This window comes from Lytechinus pictus, chromosome 3 (assembly GCF_037042905.1).
Source record: "Lytechinus pictus isolate F3 Inbred chromosome 3, Lp3.0, whole genome shotgun sequence".
Taxonomy (NCBI): domain Eukaryota; kingdom Metazoa; phylum Echinodermata; class Echinoidea; order Temnopleuroida; family Toxopneustidae; genus Lytechinus; species Lytechinus pictus.
This window is the reverse complement of record NC_087247.1, coordinates 75305680-75325250: the sequence shown is the minus strand read 5'-3', so window position 1 is coordinate 75325250 and position 19571 is coordinate 75305680. Positions and strand designations below refer to the sequence as shown.

Here is a 19571-nt window from a genome sequence, read left to right as displayed (position 1 = left end):
TTCCTCACATTGCTCAACAGGTTCCTGAATCCGCTGCCACCATGTTATGTGGGTTAGTTTGACTCTGAGATAAACTGAAATAACGACACGGATTGAGAATTGATATACAGTTCAGGTCCAGCCAGTCTGGTTGTTAATGTGTTTATGGAGTGCCAACATCACTGTCTCAATATGTATATGTGTGTGTGAAATGGACATAAGATAACATATGACACCTAATAAGAATTTTTATGTTCTTTCTGATGGTATGATTTTTTAAAAGATTTGGAACTATAATCAGATCACAATGAAAAATTGCGTTAAAGTGAAAAAATTGCGCCAAACAGAAATTTCATTTTCCCATAGTAAACGCATGGGGAAATGGCAATCTCAACACACACACACAAATAAGGGTTTGCAATTTATCTCTAAATCCTTCTTTAAAATGTCAATTATGATCATGTAAACTTGTCCTTACTGTCAAAAGAAGTCCCTGAATTTTCTCTTTCCATACATCCCAAACATTAGTTAGAAATCAATTCAGATCACTTTTTTTAGCAGCCTGAATTTCCCAAAAAATGTGCCATATTTTCCCCTAAATCAGACTGTGGCCTGTTGCATGAAAGGGTCTTTCGTAGAACCATTCTACGTAAGAACGAGATATCGCTCAATTGTTTCACAAAGCCGACTTGGGCGATACGAAGAATGGTCCTTGGAAAGACACCTCCAGAAATGTCCTACGTAGGCATGATCTTCTTTGCACACCGCCCACCACCGTCAGCATTGAGAGAAAATGCGTTTACGGCAAGCCACAGGGCCACACTAACATATCACCTTTAAACATTTTTGGGGGTCATTCGATTGCACTCAGAAGCATTTTATCTTGGATGGGGCTTGGATGGCGCCAAGTCACGTGGCTGGCATCAAATTCAAAACAGAGGTCATTTTTCTGCGGGGTACCTAGGCCCAAATAATTTTTTTTAAATATGCTTTCTTTTATTTCCTCACATTTTCTCCCTCTTTCCCCACCCCTTTTCTATTTTTTAAAAACCAAACCCGAAATATCGAAATGGGTGGCAACCTCTCTGACCCCCATGCTTTATCATTAAATACATATATTTTGAAAAAAATTATGTATGGTAAAGAAAACATGTGTTTATAACGTTCAGCAAAAAAAAATTTAATAAATACAACACAATACAAAACTGAGACGTTACTAAACACGATAAATCATTTCTTTATTTTTAATTTATTTTCTTTATCATGATTATTTTTTGCTGAGATTGATGTCAAACAATTGTTGAATGGGTGTTAAGGTGATGAAAAAAATCTGCCGGTAACAAAATAACTAATTGAATTAAAAATGTTAGGCCTATAGCTTATGAATCCATCACAATCATTACAAATAAAGTTAAGTCTATTCTACCTCAGGGTTGTGGAAAGTCCATACGAAAAGGCTCATCGTAGGGTAGGCCATATGTCATGTTAAAGCAATGATGTCTCGACTCCTTAACTTCATGTTGAACATATATATTTTTTTTATATTATTGAAGCTTATGTTATATAAACTTCCATAAAGTTATCAACTTTAAACGTTTATGACCATTGCCATTTTAGCATTGTTTCTGTAAACAGTATTTTCCCCCGTTCAATTGATTTCACATATTTTTCTACGTTTAATTATTGTAATGCTACTTTACCCACTTGACATGTTTGCAGCAAGTTTCATATTTTGATTGTCCTCGGTTACTTAAACTTAATTTCCATGCAAAATGTATGTTTATAATCTAAACACTCACATTTGCATTTCTTGCGTTACATCTGATGAATAAAATAAATAAATTCGATTTTTCACACGCAGCCTCTCATATTTTCCTTTTTAGTCTCATACAATCAGACACGTTGATTTTATTTACTCCATCCAAACCCCATTTTTACATCAACAAATAACATTCAAAGCATAATTTGCAAAATTATCACTTTAGATGCGTATTATATAACAAATCAGAATATTGAAATAATACAATGCCGAAATTACTTAGTTAAATCAATTTTTATTTTCTGACAAGGGTCTCTTTTGTTGGAATATCAATGAGAGGTGTCCTTAAAAGGACACCGTATAGATAGGGGAAATAATGAAAATTTCGATTTTATCCAGGTATGTATCTTTAATTTTTGTTCTCCTTTTACCTCATAAAGTAAGCTCCAAACATCATTTCTACAATCGGTAATAAACAACAAATTATTTGATCTCCGTTAATTGAAAATGAAATAAATGATTTTATGGAAAGTCGTCATTTCGAAATAAAAGGTTCAGGTGACGATGAAGACTAAATATTTTTCCGATAATATCAATATCAAACGATGTTGCGGCCGGACTTGGAAGACAAGATTGCCTTCGTGAAACGGAAAGCGCTGATTTGTCACCAATCTTCCTATCTCGGAAGAATTGTCCTAGGACGTTCCTACGTATCGTTCATCTCGTCATGCAACAGGCCCATTTTATGCTGACACTTTTCAGTGTGGCTTCAGACACCCTAAAAAAGTTTAACATTAATCAATCTTAATTTCAAATATTGTAAATCAATGTTTGTTTCGACTTAAAAAATAATGCAAGTCAATATTTCATGCACCCAACTTGTATTAAGCCTAGTAGAATACCCCATAAGGGCATACATGGCATATATGGGTTGGTCATTTCTGTTTTGATTTCTTCTTCCGTTGAGTACCGGTACAGTCCTCTTTAGAGTACCGACTACCGGTATAGGACTTTGGTAAATGTACGAAAACAGTGTAACATGACCGTTTGTACACTCCAAAATCATAAACTCTTGCACTTCAGTCTCCTATGCTCTCCTGTAAATTCAATCTCCAAAGCTCTCCTTACTTTCATTAAACTAAAATTATTAAACTGAAGATAGGGTGAACACAGAAAAAATTTACTGTTACATAAGATTCCCTCTTCATTAAAAATGTCCTCATTTTTCAATATACACTCCAAGTTTTTTAAGTTTCGATTCATGTTTTTCTTTCTGAACTTTTTTCTTTCTAGCATGAATTTTTTTTAACAGGCCAAAAATTCAAGAGGATAAAAAAAATAATGAAGGAACCTTAAATTTCAACTCTTAACAGTAATATCAATAAGTCGTTACTTTTGCAACAATCAGCAGAACGGCCAAATGTCCAAACCCAATCTTAGTAATTAATACTTTCTTTTATAGCGGTCGTCCCTAAACAGACGATTTCAAAGAATGAGAAAAAAATATATATATTTCGACTTCAATATTTCTTTCGAAGAGAAATAAGAATTATTCAATCAGTATTAACTATCACCAATGGCCATCTGACTGTTAGTTGCAAATGCACAAATAGTATACATGTATATTAATGCAATATGTATCAGCATATTGTTGTTGCATGAGTATTTTCGAATATACAATTAGTTTTCTTCATTTTTTTTTCTCCAAACTTAATTAATTTTTTTGCGATATTTGTGAATTCAAATAAAATATCACTTTTTTTTTTCACAAGTATTGAAAACCAATATCCTTAAAAAGCTATGCTTGTCTTGTCCAAAAGGAAAAAAAATAAATATACAACAAACTGCCGTAAGCGAAAATGGATCATGCATCAACAAACAAATTACTAAATTTGCAACCAATCTAAGTTTTGTTTCGTGAACATTTTGTCCTTGCTTTTTTTTTTCTTTAAGATTCAAATTGTCTTAACAAAATCGATTTCCATTCCATTTTCAAACATATTGTTTTGTGTTTGATGGAAATGAGATAAAATCTTTTTTTTTTTTTTGGTTTTATTGTTATTTCCAAAATCAAGTATCCATATTTGAAATACAACGAAAACAATCATTTGCTTTTTTTGTGTGCAAAATCAAGTTAATCAATAGTATGGCTAGTTGCAAAAATTATATTTTCAAGAATATTCACATTAACATGTACTATAAATTCTGCAACTGAATACTTTCTAAGTTTCTAGATCAAGATTTGAATTCTACTTGTAAAAAACAATCCAATCTTCAATATCATTGCATTTTTTGTTTGTTTTCGAGAGTGACTGAGAGCAAATTTTCATGGAATCTACATTACAATCAAAAGTATTGAAAACAATCTTTTATCCTTTGATTTGAAGATATTTTTAACCACTTGTTTTGCCACTTTCATAGATGTTATCTCAGTCAGAGAAGGACATTAATGCATATATTATTCAAAGAAAACTCTTTTTGCATTCAAAATTTGCCAAGATCTTTTTTTTTTGGTTTAAAGAAATAAAATCTTGAAATGCAGTATCAACACATTCCTGGAGGGTAAATACAGTGCAGTAAAAATTGCATTACAATCATGAAATCCGATTGCTGCTTTTTATATCTGATTCCATTTTCAATCTTTTACGTATTAAGGTGTTTTTTTTTTCCAATCGAGGAAAGAAGAAAATAAGTAAAGTTCTATGAACACATCATTTAAAGCCATAAATTTTATAAAATATACCACTCTAATATTTCTTGCACTTGTTTTGTTTTGTCTTTGTTGAAACATTAAATGTGTTTAATTTTAAGTATTCAAAGATTTTAAAAACCAAACTTCAAACAAGTAATTATGACTGAAAATGTATTTTCCTTCTAATGAATATCCAAAAGGGAAAAAAAAATTACATCGGTAGGAAATTCTCTGATCGATGAAAAAAAAAAGGGATGTGTTGCCGTAGAAAATTCTCATCACATAATTCTTCCGTCGATGATGAATGTTCTATTAAAGTCTGTATTCGAATGTGGTAGAATAACTATTCTGTTGACGAAAACTGTTCTATCAAAGTCTGTATTCAACTGGCGCAGAATAATTCTTCTGTTGATGACAAATTTTTTATTAAAGGCTGTACTATTGTTCATAGTCTTTATATATCTTGATGGTTTCTTAACAGAGCGACCAGATCTAGTTCTTATAGTGGGTTGATTTCCTTCTCTCGGGTGTAAAATCAAAGTTCGATTTTCCGCAGAAGGAGATGCGGTAGATGTTTGGTCTCTTCCAGAGGGTACCATCAGGGGTTGGTCATCGCGGGGAGGTGAGCCAAGGTTTGGTCATCATCCAGGGGTTGAGCCAAGGGTTGGTCATCTTCCGGGGGTTGAGCCAGGGGTTGAGCCAGGGGTTGAGCCAAGGGTTGGTCATCATCCGAGGGCTGAGCCAAGGGTTGGTCATCTTCCGGGGGTTGAGCCAAGGGTTGGTCATCATCCGGGGGTTGAGCCAAGGGTTGGTCATCTTCCGGGGGTTGAGCCAAGGGTTGGTCATTAGGTAGGCGATGTCCCTCAGAGCAAGTGGCTGGACTACGGGGTGGATGTAGTCCGCCTGATGAGTTTTGGGGTAGATCGTCGGGATGGAGAGGACCATTAGGGAGGTTTGCCTGGCCTCCACTCCAAGATGGTGGGAGGGAGCCAGACAAAGGTGTGAAGGAAGGACGAGAGGTCATTTTGTGAGTATGACCACTAGGCATGAAGTGAGGATGAGGGGTCATATTGGGAGTATGACCATCAGGGAGACTTTGACTGAAGTAAGGATGTCTGCCTGAAGGAGGATATTTGAAGGAGTTACCATCTGATGGGTCCGTGGAAGATCGATATGGTTTAATGCGATTCTTGTGTATCACTATCTCTTTCCTGTCATCATCTAGACCATGGATTCGAACTGTGGGCCCCATTGAAGAAGAAACTATTCTGTAGGGTCCCTTCCAGTTAGCTGCTAGCTTACTTCTACTCATAGCAGGATTGTTGAGCCAAACCAGATCTCCAGGAAGATATTGGATATTTCTTTCTTTCTTATTGTAAGTAGCTTGCTGTTTGACTCTAGCTGCATTATTGCATGAAGCAGCATACTGGAATGCCCGATGTAGGCGAGAACGCAGATCTTGAACATACTGATGATGGGTGATACTAGTCAATCTTGTGTCTGGGGATGGTACGGAATGGGGGAGGCGAACTTCTCTTCCATACAGTAAGAAGAAAGGTGTATACCCAGTTGACGAATGTACAGTCGAATTGTATGCTAATTCAACCTGTTTCAGATGTTGGTCTCATTCACCTCCTCTTTCTGCCAAGTATTTAGCCAGCTGGTCTTTGACGATACGGTTGGTTCGTTCTACTATGCCAGCACCCTGGGGGTGGTAAGGAGATGAGCGGGTTTTCTTGATACCAAACTGTTTACAAAGTTGACGAACAAGAGAAGATTCGAACTGACGTCCCTGATCAGTATGTAATACATCAGGTAAACCGTGTTCCCTGACATAATCTTCAAACAAGTGTTTTGATACTGTGGTAGCTGTTTGATCCTTCATAGCATAGAGATTGATGAATTTTGAGAAGTGATCCACAACTACAAGGATGTAGGAATAACCAGAGGAAGTGCGGGGTAACATTGCAATATCAGCATAAACCGTCTGGAATGGGTAGCTTGTCATAACACTTCGTAGTGGTGCTTGATGAGAGGGAGTTGGGTTTCTGAACGACTCACATGCCGTGCAAGTCTCACAGTGGTCTGCTATATCTCGGTGCATGTAAGGCCAATACATATCATTTTCGGCTCGAGACAGTGTTCTCTCTGTACTAAAGTGTCTAGAAGTAGGATGACTATGGAGTAGTTTGAGAACTTCAGGTACCAAACTCTGTGGGATAACAGCTTGATAGAGGATAGTTGATTTCTTTAAGTCTCTCTTTGTGCGATAAAGGATGCCATCCTCTACCGTGAAACGATTCAATTGCCACAGGAAACGTCTCATTCTTGGTGAATGACGGCGTATTTCTCTAGGACCAAGTTTGACTTTTTCAATCACCATGTGTTTGACAACTTGTACATCTTTGTCTAACTGCTGGTGACGAAAGATTTTGAGTCGTAGGCCATCAAGGATCTCTGACGATGAAGGAGGAAGACGAGCATCATCGTCTGATTTTTAGGATGTCTCTGACGTAGGAAGACATTGTTTGCTATTTGACTCTGGATAGTCAGGTGATTCAGGCAACGAAGGAGGAAGGTAAGGCCTCTTTACTACAGGCTTCTCTCTTGGTGCGTCTGTTTGTCTACCTACTGAACAAGTAATCTTGCTAATGTTCATGGCACACACATGAGACTTCGAAGGAGGGAGGTGCATACCAGTGTTTGAAAGGTTTGGGAGGCGCATACCAGGTGGGGCCGTTGGTGAGGTAGTTGATGGCTGGCCCACAACATCAACTAACGGTCGTTTCCCTGCCTATCAGAGAAATGTACTCTACATGGAGAATGAGGACGAAAGGATGTATCCACATTACCATGACGTTCAGGTCGGCGATAGTCATCATAGTATCTATCATGACGGAGGGGGCTGCTTCCTCTGTCTCGTCTGTCACTAGGACTCGGTGAACGTCGCCAATTATCATTGTAGTCCCGATGAGGACTCGGCGATCGTCGGCGAAATCTATCAGCATAATTACGATGGAGGGGGCTTGCTGCTCTTCCTCAACTATGATACTCATAATCTGGAAAGTCATAGCTACGATGAACGGGACTTGTCTCTCTTTCCCTTCGGAAATCAGGATACCGCCTTGGACTAGGACTGAATGCTTGACGTCAGTCCTCTTTGAAAGGAGAACGAGGCACTTTGTCTCTACTTTGGGTCCGAGATGTAGGGTGAAGTGTCAGTGAAGAAAGTTTCTTCTCAAGATCTTCCAGACGATCTAAAACTTTCTGAAGAGAAGGGTGATCAGAAGTTTCCTCGGATGGAGAGACAGCTGCACTGAGGGTATCAGTCTGTCTGCCGAAAATATGAGCTCTCTCAATTCTATTAGCCAATTCGACAGCCTCTCGGAAAGTCTTTGCTCCCATTTCGTGGATTTTCACTTGCAAAATATTGCTCAGGCCAGCGACAAATCTTCGGAACTTCTCCCCTTCCTTGGCATTATCACCATAAGAAGGAAAAGCTTCCTCGACCAATGATGCAATGGCAGCTGCATACACAGGGATCTGCTCTCCCGGCTGCCTCACCCGAGCTGTAATACATGACTGGAATGTAGTAATAAAATCTGACCGCCCAAAAATTGCGGATAGTCTCTCTTTAGCTACTTTAAAGTCAGCCTGCTCGCTTGGAGGAAGACTTTCCCATACAGAGAATGCATTGCAGGTCCTGTCAACTTGGAGGGAAGGACAAATTGAAGCTTGTCGGCAACTGATGAATCAGCTGCTGCAGCTACCTCCAATCTTCTAACCCATTGTCTAAAATCCTTTCCATCTTCGCCAGAGAAAAACTCTGGCAATTTAATTCGAAACATGACTATGTCGACGAAGGATGAAATACCTCAAACCTATTCGTATAATTATGAAGGAGGGAGGTTCCCTTTTTCTTCTCTAGTAAATACTTGTCTTGAGTAGAGAAAAATAAATTAAATATAGATCTTCAGTGCTTGGATACAAAGCTGATATCAAAATCCGAGCACCAATATGAAGGAGGAAGATATACCACCAGACTGTGTGGATGCAAATAGATCTATATCAGTTAACTTTAACTTAACTACATCTGAAGGAGGGAGATATACAACAAGAAGAGTCAGACCTCCAAACTCCAATATATGTCGGGACATATGAGAGGAAGACACCAGATGAAGTAGGGCGACCAACTCAGCCAACATCAAAACCAGGATGTAGCAGAGATAATACAAAATCTAGCCAGGAGCTACAATGTAAATGACTAGAAAATGAGTGCTGCTGGAATGCTGGACTATATACTGTTATCAAATGAAGTAGGGTATAAAATACAAACTAAATGTAGGTTAACTCACCAATAGTAATGCATCAAAATACATCATGAAGAAGGATGGAGCTCAAAAATACAATGGAGGGAGAAAATGTCGACACTGACAAAACAGGAATGGCATAGACTGGAAGTAAATATATATGAAGTGAGGGTGGGCTGGATCACTCTAGGCGACACCCCAATACTTACCCGTGCTAATAAACTGGGACTCCACTCACGCGCATTTGGGCCGCCCTAGCTTAGAACTAAGCAATATTATCTAGAAATTGTTAAACTCTAGTCATGAAATATGTTCTATTAAATAAATTGATAATGTTTAATCGGTACTCACCGGTTCTTTTGTTGCATTTTCAGACCATTTCTCACAATTCTTCGTAAATATTTGCGGCAAATTTTGTCGCCATAGACAGCTATACATCCATCTTTATTAATAAATGGAGCGCCCTTTACGATAGTTGTTAATGCCGCGGAGAAATCGTTAGGCATTTTGGCATGTCACCTTCAAGGCGTTCTTTCTGTTTTATTTTTTATATTGAAGATTGTGCATTTGTTGAATAGCGCCGTCTACGTCAGGTATGAGATCGAGTGTATAAATACACTCTTCCAAAATAATTATGATTCCGACCTGGCGCTGTTTAACTTCAATCTCTTTCACCTAAATTAGCGATGAATGCTAGCATTATAAAATATATATTATTAACGTCTGACGAAAAGAATAACCAACCGATCAGCCGACGAGAACGCGAATCACGTGATCTTCATATCAGCTTCGATCGCGAGTCAGAAGTGAAGAGCAACTGCCCAGAAAATCAGGAAAAAGCCGTGAAAATGTAAGTTCCCCTTCATTTCTTTCATTTTTTTGTTGTTGCTAACGATGCATTTACACTATAAAATTATAATTTAAATAAGAGAAAGGAATATAGGCCTAGCTTGTACTTGTGATATAATATATAAATATCCTGTTCTCAGAGATTTCTAACCAAAAATACTACTGATGTCGCCTATGAGGTCCATACATGTAGGCCCGAATTCACAAAGGTGGTTTTTGCAGAAACCATGGTTTCAACCGTGGGTTTTACTGATTTTGCGATTCACAAAGGTGGTTTCAAATGAAACCATGGTTTCAACCGTGGGTTTTCGGCATGATTTTGAGTCAACTGTTTTAGGTGGTTTCAAACCGTGGGTTTTAGAAAAACCATGGTTTTTAGGCACATTGACCAATCACAGAACAGTATTTCGGTACATTGCTGAGCGCAAGTGGAGATAGACGACGATAAATAGATATGCACGAAAAGAAAAGAAGCTAGAAGCGAAGCGTGTAATATCGGTATTTGCCGAGCTGTGAGAACATCGTGAGTAATTTACCATTTTATAGCAACGATGAATATTTTTTCTACGTCTGTGTGTATTTGTTTGTGAAGAAATATTATAATTAATGCTGTAAATGCATGCAGATTTAGGAGCGGAACGGTGGACTCGTGATGGGGAAAAGCATTATCGCACGCAAGTTATTTACTAGTCCCACGCGTGTAGTTTTGTGTCCTGTCAAAAGATTATGAAGAGCTCTCCGTACCGAATCGCTCAGCTCTAACCCAGGGAGCTCCAGGCCGGAGCTCCCTTGGTTAGCTCAGCTCTGGAGAAGCGATGCATGACAAAGCCGCCAAAGTAGTCAGACTTTCAACCACAATTGTGCAAAATTCAAGAAAATTATATTCTTTATTTATACCTTAGTTTGGTATGATTTTTTTAGTATAAATTAAAGTAACTGCACAAACAGCATCACTTAATAATAATTATAATGGGCATGTTGCCTGTCATGCCTGTGTGAGGCTGTGTTGTTATTGCCTTGTTGGGTAAATTTAGTGAATGGGAAAACACTTCCTATAAACTGTGTCTAGTCATTGTTAATTGTTTGTAGATCCTGTCTATAATAATAGTGTTCGCAATTTTTTTTCTTCAAAATTTACTTATTCAGATCCAACTGGAGAAATGTTGGAACTAGATCTAGCCTCGGCTCGAGGACAAGGACTCTGTGATTATATTTTTTAAATTTTGAGTTGACAGTGTCTTATCATTATGGAGCCGGAGCACGCGCTAGGCTAGGGCAGGCCTGCGTAGGGCTGTGTCAGTGTGTGTCGAAGAAGTTGGTAAAATTGTCAATGATGGAATCCCCTTCAATATCCACATCACTGCCAATTGGTTACACTGAATGGAATTAATTTAAATTTTATTCCTTTTTACCACCTAAACTAAAGCATATAAAAGGAATAATGACAAATATTATGTAGGGCCTAAATAATGAAAACATGAAAAATTAGAGGTTTCTTACCAGACCGATCTAGTGGCCATTGCAAAATCTTGCCATCCCTTGCTCACCCTGCGTAATACATAGGCTTGACTCAGTTTGTTTATATGATGTAGCTACAATACGATGAGCTACGTTATGAAGCGCCATTCTATAGAACAATTCATTGAATAAATTATTTTAGCAAATGATATTATGAATTTACATTTTGGTTGGAAATACTATCATTTAATCTGGCAGATTTGAGAGATGTTGAATTATGTCCATTATATTTATAAAAAAAAGTAATTTCATGTAGATCTACAGGTCTGTACTTTTTTTTATTTCCGCAGTAAATTTTCGAATGGATGAAAACATCTTACAACATGTGCAGGCTGTCCTGAAGAATGAAGGAGGATTGTTAGAGAGGTATGTTTATTTTTTTTCTATATGGACTATTGTCTATTTTCTTTTTTTTTTCTTTGTCACCATCTAAAAAAAATAATCATGAAATTGGTTTCATGATAAAGAAGCATGTATTTTGATCAATTTCAAACTTGGTTGACGTACACATCTGACAGTTACTGAACTAATCTTAATTCTGTGTCACATGATCAATGGTCATAGAGTACTAGACCAAAGGCTTCAGTCTCTGTATTTTGGTTGTTCCGCTGAACTGCGTAAAGGATTATAGTGAAATGTCAGAAATTGTTAAGGAAATCCCCAGAAACGACGGTTATTCCTGTCTAATAGAGTACATGCCTAAATGTCAAAAATTTTGTAGATCCAGTTGATCAATTTAAATTTATGAGAATGACAATGTGATTAGGTTGGCAAAATAAGGAATTCATAAGTCAACTGACCAAATATGCAGATTTCTCAAAAGGTAGGCCAATAAATTTCGACAATATGCAGTAAAGGTAGTTAATACATAGTTGTTGTTTATTCAATGTTGTTTAAATATTTTCTTTTGCTTCTTACTCTATTCTAACTCACTAGGAATATGCCAACCAGAACTGCAATTAGGAGTCATTGACAGGAGGAACCTTTGTGACTTGTACGAGGATCCTTTGTGACTTGTACGAGGATGAAGCTTTCAAGCACCACACGCTACCTTATCAACATGCTTGAAGATGATCTGAGCCTGAGGAGGGACAAAGGGCCTAGTGATCGACTACCTTTGTATCTGCAAATATCGACAATTCTGCGTTTGTATGCTGTAAGTATTTCTTTTATAAGAAAGTTATGACATAAACATCTCAAGACAAGCCTAGTGTATGCAAATATTAGTGATGTTGCTGTCAAAAGAAATCGAACTCAATGTAAAAAGTGATAATAAATTTTGGCAACTGCCTGTTTTTAATTCACAATGAACTGAGCCTATGATTATTATTTTGTATTTTAAAAAAAAATAGAAAATACAATCAGAAATGTAAATTAGAACTAGAAGTTTTGTCATCCATTGTCGACAGATTCTTCCAAAATCCATACTTTACATTTAGGTTGTATAATTATCTTGGTTATTTGAAAAAAGTATTGCATCTGCTTTGCTCAATGTATGTTTGTCACACAATTGTTTATGGGGTTGGGAAAAGTTTAGCCTTTAGACCAGTAAAGTAATGTTAAACTGAGTTCTATGATATTTAAAGGATTCCATATGGGATCAAAAATGAGTTTTTTTTTTTCTTTAAATGTAAAGACAATGAAATAGTTATTTCTTGTTTTCTCTTTGTCATCTGAAAAAATGAAATTACAGAGTAATGTGCAACTTCTGGCAATATATCTTCATTTACAGGATAATTTCAGGGAATACATGGTGATGAGACATCAGCTGTTGAGTGATCAAAGATGTTTCGCAAGCCATAGCAAGAAGAAAGGTTTTGTGAGAACTTCAACAACCAGAGATGAGATTGAGGCTACCCAACAACAACTGTATGAGCGTTGTGGCCCAGTGGATTAGTCTCCCGGACCTTGAAACAGAGGGTCATGGGTTCGAATCCCAGCCATGGCGTAATTTCCTTCAACAAGAAACTGATCCACACGGTGCTGCACTCAACCTAGGTGAGGTAAATGGGTATCAGTAGGAAGTAATTCCTCAAGAAGCTGTGAACGCCTAGCTTAGCCGGGTAATATAGGAGCGCCTTGAGCACCTAATAAGGTGGATATGTGCGCAATATAAATACCCTATATTATTATTTTGAGTACCAGTACTACAGGAATTCAATAGTCATAGGTGTGATCGATGGGACCCATGTCTATATAAGATAATAAGAATTCCTGGAGGAACACAAGCTTTGTACTTTTTTGAAGGGCAAGTCCACCCCAACAAAGAGTTTCTTTGATATAATAGAGAAAAGTCCAATGAGCATAACACTGAAACTTTCATTAAAATTTGATGTAAAATGAGAAAGTTCTGACATTTTGAAGTTTTGCTTATAAGTTATTTTCACAAAACATCTGTGCACATCCTGGTCATTATGCAAATGAGCGACCAAGTGACGTTCTCCATTCACCGTTTCTTTTGAAATATATCATTAAATATGATTTTTTTTTCGCCTCATAATGTGTAATACAGGTGTACTGGTATGCTTTGATTTCTCCCTGAGATTTGTGTAAAAAGCCATTGTGGCAACCTGAACTCAATTCAATAAAGACTTATAATTGTGAATTCTGTAAAAATTCAAGTTTTATGATATATTTCATATCTTGATATGCAAAAGAAAGACTGTGACATAGACTTAATTGCATATCACCTGTTTTGTGCATATAAGTGATTTGTGTGAATCTTTGATATGTCATTACTTATTTTACATCATATTTTGATGTTGTCAGTGTCATGCATGTTTTATTTTTATCTATCCATTCAAATAAACTTTTTGTTGTACAGTGGACTTGCTCTAGAACAGGTATTTTTGTATGTACATGTAAGAATTTCATTATTTATTAGTGTCTTTTCTTTTAACGCTTTTTTACTGGGGGTTGAAGCAACCTCCCTTGAGATCTTGGCCAATGATCACGTAAACGCCTTGAAAATTGGTATGATAATAGTGGGGGATGTAATGTGCAATGAAATATGGTTAATTTTTCAGAAATTGTCAGATCTTTTATATGAATTATGCTAATTTATGTGTAAATTATACTTTTATACCATTGCTATAAAATGCTAACAATCAAATATATAAAAAAAATCCTAGTTTGAAAATGAATTTCTTATGTATTTTATTGTTTTATGAATTTCCTATGTATATCTTTGTTTTTCAACCTTTTGGTTTTCTTTATTAAGAAGATGAGAAAACTCAACATTGACCTTTTACACAAAATCCCATTTTGGAGCAATTTTGGGTCTGACATGCACTTATGTAATGTTGAGTAATTTTCCAACCGCATACCAGGCATCGTAAATTTGGTCTCAAAAGATGTGCAAGACTTCAAAATAAAATGTTGGCGAGCGGCACGGTCGTATAATTTATCACAGTGGAATGGTCGTGGAAAATGTCGAGGGTGGGGGGGGGGGTTGATTCACCCCCCCCCCCCCCGCGGTTTTAGGGTTGAAATAGCACATGATTTTTGAGAATTTCACATGAATACAAAGGAAATTATCTAATCTATTTCTTTTTTAAGTATTTGAAATTAACTTTTATCAGATTTAGTTTCTTTCACAGACTACATGCATCTTCAATGATTTTTAAATTTAAACAGTTTGTTAAAAAAAACACTATTTAATCACAAAGCATCAAATGTAAATTCCTCATTTACTTTTTCATGTAAAATATTCTCACATATTTCAAATTGTATTTTTCAAATGTTTAGAACTTTGATAGCTCCCAGAAAGTTTATTGCATGCTCCAAAATATGCATGTGTCCATGAGGATGATGAGGTCAAGGGTCATCAATTTAAATTGCTCTAATTTCTTTGTTTTTGCGTTAGTTGTGTTTACATTTTGCACAGATAACCATTGGGTATTAAATACCACATGTACATGTATGTCCAAGAGGATGATAAGGTCAAAAGATCATATTGCATAGTTTATTGATCGTGATATCAGGCGAGACACGTGGTTCACCTTGTTTTTTGTTGAAATGTATTCTTTTCATGTGTCCACAGGGCAACAGCCTATCTGAGCCTTATGAATAGAGCTCGACTCGGGCAACTGGGAAAACACTAGCTTGGCCTGGCACATGCACATTTAGGGGGCATGAATGAAACAAAAGGGCAATTAATGTATTTTCTTGGAAAAAAATTTAATTTCAATTGACCCCCCAAGGATAACCTGATGGCCTAGTTGAGGAAACCAGGCAGCCTAACGAGTAGAGCTTGACTCGGTCAACCAGAAAAACACCAGCTAATAATGAACACTAATGATTATTCATATAGGCCATTATTGTATTGTAATACAAGAATGTGGCAAGATATCAAAGCCTGGAATAAGTATTTATTTATTTCACAAATATTTGTAATTTTACAATATGTTATAAAATGCCAATTGAGTATTAGATTTTCAGTGTGTTATATTTTTATGTAATTTCCTGATGTGATTTTCCAAGGTACCAGGTGATTTCATGCAAATTAAAGATATACAGAAAAGATACAAGAGTAGTCTTAATTCCCTTTTCCTGATTTGGACGAAATAATCATGAAGATGATCAAGATGACTTTGGTGGTGATGAGGATTTTAATGGTGTTGTTGCTGCTGATGGTGTGATGATGAAGTTGGTGGGGACGAGTGGTGGTGGTCATACATGTGATGGTAATGATGATGTTGGTGGTGATGATGGGTTGGTTGGTGTTGATGATGAGGTTGGTGATGACGATAAGATGATAGCAATGGTGATGTTAGTGTTGATGGTAATGATGTTGACGATAGTAATGATCATCCCCCTTTCATCTCCATTCGCCTTTTCTCTCCAGCACTCTTATCTATATATATCCCTCTCATCGACATCCCTCCTCTGATCATCTCCCTTCCTCCTCACCATCTCCATCCCTCCTCTCACCATCTCCATCACTCTATCCTCTCATCTCCATCCTCCGATCCCCTCCATCCCTCATCTCCACCCCCGTCTCAATCACCTCCATCCCTCCCATTATCTCCATCACCATCTCTTTCCTCTCAACATTTCCATCCCTCTCAACATCTCAATTTTTCTTATCTCCATTTGTCTCAGGAAAATGCCTATACACAAGATAGAATTCAACAGTCAAAATACTTCTTTTGAAATATAATATCCCTTAGTAAAGTGGGTTTTATTATTTACCATATAAATTTGAATAATTACATAGTAAACACTGTATACTTAACCGAATTTGCATTTTTGAAAGTGAAACTGAATTTTTTCATGCACACTTTCAGTGGATATGAAAATTTTAAGTAAAATTAAATTATTAAAAATTCCAGGGGGGGGGGGGGCAACTGCTGCGTACCAAGCCGGCCCCATGTATATTTTCCCTTAATACTCAAACAGCCACGTAATAAGCATAGAACTCATTCTAAGGCTAAGCTGTACACCAGGGGAAAAATAATATAAAAAAGCAATATATTATTCATTAAGCTGCAAGAACAGTTAAAGAAAATAAATCAGGGGAAAACAAGGAATTGAAAGGGGCAAAATTAGATCAATTTATCCATGTTATTTTAAATTCTGTAAAAAATGCTAAGTCCCCTATCTTTTTATTTTATTGATCGCTTCCTTCGGCCCGGCATGCCCACACCATATTTCGGGGGCCGGGGCGAAAACGCCCCCCCCCCCCTGCAGCCTCGGCATGCGTACGTTATTTAATATTAGTACTACATTTCATCATCATCATAGGAAGAAGGCGGTGGCCTGGAATTCCCGGTCTATGGTTTTAGTCTGGTGAATTTATTACTGTACGCATGCTGAGGAGTGGGGATTTAATTTTAGCCTGAATCGAACATCCACAAGTCAAAGAAATTGAAGCCTATTATTACTTAAAACTAAGCTATACACCATTGAAAATAAATATACATAAACAAAATCATTTATTTAAAAATGTAGAAGGGCAGAGCCTACGATGTCAAATTAAGCTTCACTCAGCTCAGCTCGGCTCTTTACACGCCCACTTCCGTTGAGGATATTCGGGGCGGAAGCGCCCCGGCAGCTACGGGGGCCGAGCTACGCAGTATTGCGATGAAAAGCACCGAATCGTTCATCCGATTTTCGCTACTCACGATCAGAGAGAAAAGATGACAAACCTCAACAATCGTGCATCTACAGTGAATGTTACTCTCTCTATGAAGAAATTGAGTTAAGGGAATACAAGAAAGTCTATCTTCTGCGACAAAAGTGAAGAAAATGAATTATGATCACAAAATTAAGTCAGTTCTTGAGCTGGGGCCGAGTCAAGTACCAATACGGTACAGCAGCTAAATAAACGCGGGCCGGCTACATGGGAATCGCGAGATAGCTAGAAGCGCATAAAATTACACTTTTTTTTAAATATTTTACCGAAAAAAGTTGTAGTAAGTGAAGAATCAGACCATATTACCAGTGCTATTTGTTGAATGTAAGTTTTCAATGAACTGAGCATGCTCAGTACACGCTAAAAAAGGGGAAATCCCTGGTTTTGAGGTAAAACCCACGGTTTAAACCATGGTTTCATTTGAGTCCACTGTTGAAACCATGGTTTCATTTGAGACCACTGTTGAAACCGTGGGTTTTAGAAACCATCGTTTGTGAATCGCAAGTTTTAGAAACCATGGTTTTTGAAAAACCATGGTTTCTAAAACCCACGGTTTCTAAAAACCATGGTTTCAAACGAAACCACCTTTGTGAATTCGGGCCGTAATGTTTGGACCTCATTGGTACTAGGAGTGGGCTGGATCAGGTCCGGATAAGACAACGGAACACCGCTGCTACCAGTGGCAGTTGTAACATGACCGTTTGTACACTCCAAAATCATAAACTCTTGCACTTCAGTCTCCTATGCTCTCCTGTAAATTCAATCTCCAAAGCTCTCCTTACTTTAATTAAACTAAAATTATTAAACTGAAGATAGGGTGAACACAGAATAAATAGGAACTTAACACGACGAAGTCCAGATCAGCACTGACTTTACTTTCCAATCTAATCTTCTGGGAAGTTCTGCCAATGTACCCACATTGGATAATCATAGAAATCATGCAACCAATCAAATACAAGGAAAATGGTATGAACTATAAAATGAACTAACCCTATTTAAAAATAAGAACCAATCAGAGAATAGAGAAGGGTGATCATGAGTTAAACTGAATCCTAATGAGAATTAAACAATAAGACCATGACATGTGGAGTGGAAAGCTAATGGAAAACCAGGGAGCATGACTGAGGGGAAACTGAATGAAAGAATGAATGCAATGAACCTGTGTTGCTATGTGAGATGTATTGTGGAGATGGAATGAAAGATGAGATCATGACAATGTATGTGGATTGTGAGGATGGAAAGGGTTGGAAAGAAGGATGAGATGAGTATGGAAAGCCAAATGTAAGACTAAGACTAGAGTACAGATTTATAAATAAACAAACCTAGCAAAATTTACTGTTACAACAGCAATGACCAACCCATTTGCCATTGTGGGGTATTCTACTAGTCGGTGAATCTAGACCTAGACTAGTCAAAAACTCAAAGCCACATAGGCTAGGCCCTGGCCTAACGTTACACAGTCTATTACATGTGGGACAACGTATACCGGGTAGATATAAGGCCAAGCCAAGGGCAAGGCTAAACGTCTTAAGTTTACCTGCAAGACACTGAAACTTCAAGTTGTGTTGCTGCTACGCCAGCAGTTCCTGGTTGAAAAAAAGCTTCGGTGCCTGTCATCATGGATAGCATGATTGTAGATAAAAGTTATTGAAAGTGGAAAAATCTACATGAGTCAATAATAATAGCTTACTCGACGAATTAACGTATTTAGTATTAACTTAGCTGGCTGGCCAAGTAGGTCGACGGGTATGGCGCGGTGTAATATGCGGCTAGCGCTATCGACCGTACCCCCAGGCATGCCAGGTAAAGTTATTACATGTTGTATATCCGGGTTGTTATCAAAAGCCACGCCCATCTTCAGTCAACAGTGCGATCCACTAGCGCCAATGCGACATAGAAATATATCTCCATCATAGATATACAGGGGCGGATCCAGCTTTTTATAAAGGGGGGGGGGGGGTGGGGTGGTATGCGAGGGAGCGTAGCGACCGAGTCCAAGCGAGCGAGCGAGGGGGGAGGGTGTAGGGAAAATTTTTGAAAATCTGTGTGTGAAAATGGCGTTTTCTTGCATCTAAAACACCACTCTTTTTGGTATAGAGGTCGTTGCCAAATTAACCCCCATGAAAATTTGTAAAATTAAGTTGCATTTTCCTGCAATGTAAGGCCAGTTAACAACACAGATACAAAGAATTGGGGACCTTGGAATAAGCACTACATTTGTTCGCCCTACCCCCCCCCCCCTCCCCCAAAAAGAAATAATAATAATAATAATAAATGAAATAAATACATAGAAATAGAATAAAATAAAATTACAAGTTTGAAAAAAAA

The 19571-nt window shown here is 37.4% G+C and overlaps 1 long non-coding RNA gene across 1 annotated transcript; it reads left to right on the top strand.

Moving 5' to 3' along the window:
* The first annotated feature begins 967 nt into the window (after nt 1-967).
* LOC129269390 (uncharacterized) lies at nt 968-19023 on the top strand. Its single transcript, XR_010293193.1, has 4 exons — nt 968-10112; nt 11398-11473; nt 12044-12263; nt 12840-19023. It is a non-coding gene; the product is annotated as an uncharacterized LOC129269390 (long non-coding RNA).
* Nucleotides 19024-19571: the final 548 nt, after the last annotated feature.